Here is a 6,294-nt window from a genome sequence, read left to right as displayed (position 1 = left end):
TCATCCCGTTTTAGCAAAACAACTGAAGCCTTGTCACCAAACCCCCCGCCCCCCAAACCATGTCTCCCCCTCAGCCCCTAAACCTCCCACCTCCTCACCCCACTTTCCACCATGCTGACCCCATGGCTCCCAAAGCACTGAAGGCACACTCAGGGGCCACAAAGCCTTCATTTGTGTTGTTTGGTGTGGTATGAGGTTCACCTCCATCAGGGGGTGCTGGGAGTGGAAGGAGGCAGTGAAGGTGGGACCATGATGGACCCCCAGCCACTCCATGGACATTACATTAATGCACATAATATGAACAATATGTTGTTTTTATTTATTTCATTTAAGTATTGTCAGTGTCTTTCCACTTTTTGCAATAATTCTGATACATATTCTATTTTATTATTTTGTCATATTATACTGTGCGTAGTTGTTTTGGTATGTCTATATTTCATGTAAATATTGCTCTATATTCAAGTTATGATGTTTTTTTAAATAGATTTTGTTATTATGATTATTGTTTGGTTATTTAGTCAGTTACAATGTATCTTTTTTAACGTTTAAGTATGCACCATATACACCAAAGCAAACCTGTTACTGATTCTAGAGTGCAAGCTCAGTGTTACTTTGTGTTCTTTTCTCCAGACCACATGTAAAGATTGCATTTCTGCACCTTGATTTGAATCAAGGCTTGTGCACAAGAGTCAAGGGTTAACTTATTTGGCACTCTTTAAATATTTAAAAAATATACATTTAAAAAAGAGTGGTGCAGTAATGGGTCCTAAAACCCAGAAGCGACTAAACATTGTATGACTTCCGGTTCCCTGATCTCTAAGTCTGTTTTTGCTTAGAAGCCTGAAATAAGAAGTGTGGTAACACAAGGTGAAGAAATGTACACATTCTGTTTTGCAACTTTGAATACGTCAGTTCTCCCATTCGTACATGTCTGAAGCTTCAATTTGTCATAAAAACTTTATTTGCTAACAAGTGACTAAATGAGACACCCCGAACATAGTGATGATGTGAAGTCATGTGACCTGACGTGGTTCCTATAGCCTAATGTTAGCTTTTTACTTCAAAAATCATAAAGTGGTGTTTATATGTGGAGATCAACATGTGTAAGTATCACAGACGTGTGTTTGCCTCAGAGCTTAATTTTCTGCTAAATCCAAAGTAATTCCCATTGCTTTTTAATGAGGGAGCAGTTGTGATGCAGTCTACAAAATTAAAAGAAGAGAAAAAACCACAAAAATGTAGCAACATGCTATCAGTCAATATATCCTAACGAGTTCAGTAATGATGTCCCATGTGTTCAGAGCTGGTAGTGAGTCCTTTTGATAGAGCACAGACCTTATTTAACACCAGTTCTAGAGGTGAAAACAATGCCTGAATCTGTCCCACGATCAGATCTGCTCCGAAAGGCCAGTAGCCTTTTCTGTAATCCTGCGGACAAACCAACAGAAACAACAACATGACACTTGTTTATTTGTATTATTTGCTCATCATCCACACTTAATCTTGATAAACTGCAAACTAATTGTTGTCCTTCCAAACTTGAGTTTGAAAACAGGAGCAGCATCATCCAGAGCTTCCATAACTCAGTCTCCCTCTGCACTAGACATGCTCAGTTGTGATGAAGACAGTTTGTCCATATACATGTGTCGGACAACTGAGCAAACTCCAGATGAACACTGAGAGATGCAGTTTAGATCCCCAGTAAATACGAAATACTCAATGTGAAATCCTTCATTCAAAACCATGCTTAAGTTAAAGTTCAGAAGTTGACATTTCTTTTATTAAGTAAGGTGATAATGTTTTGAATGATCAGGCCATCTGTTTGATATTCATCATCATTTTAAATGTCAGAATATAATGAAAGAGGTCCCAGAGGATTTCCCAAAACCCATAGACATGAAGGCCAACAATGGTATAAACAGACAGTGGTGGAATAAGTATTCAGATTATTTACAGTAAAAGTACTAATACCACACTGTAAATACTACATTTTAAGTAAATGTACTGCTGTTAACCCACTCAAGGTGTTAGTTAATTTAAAGGTCTCCTATCATGCAAAATGCACTTTCTCATGTCTTTTATCCATAAATACGTGTCCCCGGTGTGTCAGGGAACTCACAAAGTGTCAGAAAACAAAACCCTCCCTCTTTTCCTCCTTACCCACATCTCTAAAAACTGGGGAACAACGGAGCCGATCCAGATTTGCGTCCGATATGACGTAATTTCGGAAAAATGGGCTGGCTTTACATCCACGGCCCTATCAGAAACGCCGCTATCAGAAACAATGCCTGACGTGTTTTCGAAGTAATATGATCTTTGTTTACATTAGCAAGCATCACAAGAATCAGAGCTAACCTGTACTGGAGAGAGCATGTAAAAAAACAGGAAATAAAAAAAGGAACTCACCTTGTGGTAAACCCGCGAGAGAAAAAGCATTTGAGCTCCATACTGTTTCAGAAATAATCCTTGAAGTGGTTTTGAACATAATGGCGCTTAATCACGTCAGCATTTGGCTGAGTATCTCGGTAGAATTCTCAGGCATGAGCAGGCATAAGCCACCTCTTTTTTTTTTTTTAAGCTACAGACCCAGAATCTAGGGCCGGCCCTTGGCATAGGCAGTATAGGCGAATGCTAAGGGCGCATCCATCCATGGGGGGCGCCGACAATTGGGAGGAAGAAAAAAATATATATATATTAATCATATTTGATAATAATTTGGGATCAATAAAGTACATCTTATTATCTCATCTTAACAGAACTACGCGTACTGTACATTGCGTAGAGTGCCCATAAACCTAAAAAGTCATTAAAATGCTATTGCTTTTAGCACAGGAATGAACATCCCCTTCATTATTTATAGTTGTAGGCCTTTATTTTATTGCCTTACAGTTTATGCTGTCTAAATAGTGTGTAAAGTTTACATCGGTGTTAAAATGCTCGTCATTACTGTAAATACTGAATACCTTAGCCGTTATCTTTAATATGCTATATCACACTGCACTCACCTGCTTCTTGGCCATCTGGTTAGATGCTAAAGCTCATTCTACAGGTGCTTCTCAAACAATTACTATATGATAACACATAACCATTTTTCTTTAATTTATTTAAAAAAATGAAACATTCATATCTTCTAGATTTATTATACATAAAGTGAAATATTTCAAGCCTTTTTTGTTTTAATTGTGATGATTACAACTTACAGATCATGAAAATCACTAATCCTGTATCTCAACATTGTATAATATTAGATAAGACCAATAAAAACAGGATTTAAAATACAGATATTTCGACCTTCTGAAAAGTTTGTCCTTTTATTTACTCAATACTTTGTCGGGGCTCCTTTTGCATACATTCGACATGGTATGGAGGCAATATTATATTCCATGATATTCTAAACATTTTGTGAGCAAATATAATGCATCTCTTCATGGTCACATATAATTATCTTCTCTCTTCAGATGCACTTTTGAAATATTTTTGGGTCACCTGCAGACACCTTCCGCCCAGCACTGCAACAGCAGCATCAATTATACTGTATATTAGGCTATTTATACTGTAGTTTACTATATTTAGAATATATTATCATTTGTTGTGTCTGCTCTAATTTGTCACCTTATTTGTATTGTATTTATGATTAATTTTATGTTACTTGTTTTGTATTTAGGTTTTAATTAAAATAATACAAACTCAAACAAACATATAAAGCTTCTGTGTGCCTTTATTAACATTGAAATTGACAGTGATGGAATCGGCTTGTGGAGGGGGGGGGGCAGCTAAAATCTTGCCAAGGGCAGCAAATTGGTCAGGACCGGCCCTGCCAGAATCAGCACTTCTCTAACAGGGCTGAAATAGAGGGGTATGAGGCATGGCTAGAATGGGTGATCTGTTTGGTATTTTGTGCAAAACACTTCATAGACATGTTTTTTTTATATTTGTATATATCTGAGACCTATAATATGCCTAAAAACAGCATAATAGGAGACCTTTAATATAATGCTATATGATTTAATTTAAAGTTTTGTTGTATGTTTTTCCAATGCTATACTAAAAAATATTGTCTTTAGATATATCCATTTAGAAAGTAATTGGTTCAACAATCGGTAAAATGAATATAGTGCAGAAAAAAAGCTAAAGTTGGCTTCCAAAATGTAGTACAGTAGAAGTAGAATACAATGAAAATACTTGGATAAAGAACAAGCACTTCAAATGTGTACTTAAGTACAATAATTCAGTAAATGAAGATTTATGAACCAGAGAAAGTTTGCTATTTTTGCTTGCTAAATTACCTAAATCCTTACAGTTGCTGACCCTTAAGACACAATAAATAACAACAGTGTCCTATATATCTTCACACTGCAGTCATTCAGCCAAGGAGCGGCTAACCCTAATCTGCCCAATGAATTTACGCTCCAAGACATGCTCCAAACACCCTCAATGCTAAATTTAGCTCAGTGATGGTATTATGGATGGATGAGGATTTTTTTACATCCTTTAAAAGGGAAAGGAATCCTGGTGACTAACGTCCAGTCCACGTTGGGAGTTAAAAGTAGATCCAGTATGTAAACAGTCTGGCTTTTGTTTCCGAGGACCGACCATAGTTTCTGTCCACACTGCACTGACGTTGTGTGTGTGTTAATCAGCTCACTGATAGGCTGGCAGGCACGGCGGCAGTGTGTGTGAATGAACCTATACTCACACACTCCGAAGGAAAGACAAACACTCATGCTCCTTTGTGACCAGTGTGTGTGTGTGTGTGTGTGTGTGTGTGTGTGTGTGTGTGTGTGTGTGTGTGTGTGTGTGTGTGTGTGTGTGTGTGTGTGTGTGTGTGTGTGTGTGTGTGTGTGTGTGTGTGTGTGTGTGTGTGTGTGTGTGTGTGCGTGTGTACATATTAAGAATATCAATAGTATTTTTTTATCAAAACTATCTTACGTGTTTGTATTGTAATGTATTGAAGGTGTATGGGTACAAGACAGATCTAAAGGATATGAATCAAAGTCCTCTGTGTGTGTGTGTTTGTATATGTGTGTATATGTGTGTGTGATTATATGTGTATCTCTGTGTCTGTGTGTATGTGTGTCTCTCTCTGTGTGTGTGTGTGTGTGTGTGTGTGTGTGTGTGTGTGTGTGTGTATGTGTGTCTCTGTGTGTGTGTGTGTGTGTGTGTGTGTGTGTGTGTGTGTGTGTGTGTGTGTGTGTGTGTGTGTGTGTGTGTGTGTGTGTGTGTGTGTGTGTGTGTGTGTGTGTGTGTGTGTGTGTGTCAGAGGGGAAATTCCATCCAGGGGGATGTGAGGTGTGTCTGAGGATCCTCTCTGACCACTTTAAAGCGGGCCATCATCAGCGTTCCTGTGTGACTCTCGGCCCCAGCTGCATTTCTCTCTGAGGGCTCATTATTCTGGCAGGTGCCCTATTGTCCCGTCTTTGCGGGCCTTTTCATGAGCATACCAAAAACACAACACCAAAATATGCAGGGAGGAGGAGGAGAAGAGGGAGGAGGACGAGGGGGGGGTGAGTCAAAGTGAAGAAGACTCTCAAAGTGTGGCATCAAAAGAAGAGGAGAGGCTTTGTTCAGAGGGACAGCCGGTGGTTAGAGGCTGGATGTGGTGTAGCGGCCACTATAAAGACCCTGATGTGAGGGTGAGTGTGTGAGTGAAACATTACGGGACGCTCTGCAGTTCATAGCAGAGCGTCCCCCATTTGGCCTTGAATTGACATTTTTGTTCCTTTTCTGGGTCGTTCCTGGTGAGTTTCCCCGTGTAATGTCAGCCGGTTGTGGTTTCAGGAGTGAGGTGCTGTAGGGCGCTAACACCCCCCGCTGGGAGAGAGACTGTGCGTGTCTGTGTGTATGACCTCATGGGAAAGTCCTTTTGCTCTGGAATAAATACAACAAAGGAGCTGTTGACAGATGTTTCAATAACAGAAGAACAACTGATGCTGTTGTCTTTTAATCTGACCATGTGTGCGTGTGTGTGAGTCTTAGTGTGTCTCGCCAGCATCTTAATATAAACTGAACACACAAAGTGTGTGTGGAGAAGGTTCCAGTGGAGGTGATTATCATTTGGTAGATAAATAATAGAAATTAGATTTCAAGAATAAAGTATTTGGAAATGAAAGTAGTATCTACTTTGGATACATTTGGTAATATTTCCAGAAAAAGTCTTATTATATTTTGTATAGTTATAATGTTATAATTAGAGAGAGTTATGAATGTTCATAATAAAGTTTTAAGTTTAGTTCTAATGTCTGAAAATAAAGTAATCATTTTGGGGAAAATGTAGCATGAGAAAGAAAGTGACAA

Source organism: Notothenia rossii, assembly GCF_949606895.1.
Source record: "Notothenia rossii genome assembly, chromosome: 2".
Classification (NCBI taxonomy): domain Eukaryota; kingdom Metazoa; phylum Chordata; class Actinopteri; order Perciformes; family Nototheniidae; genus Notothenia; species Notothenia rossii.
The sequence above is the reverse complement of the archived record's forward strand: the minus strand, read 5'-3'. Positions refer to the sequence as shown.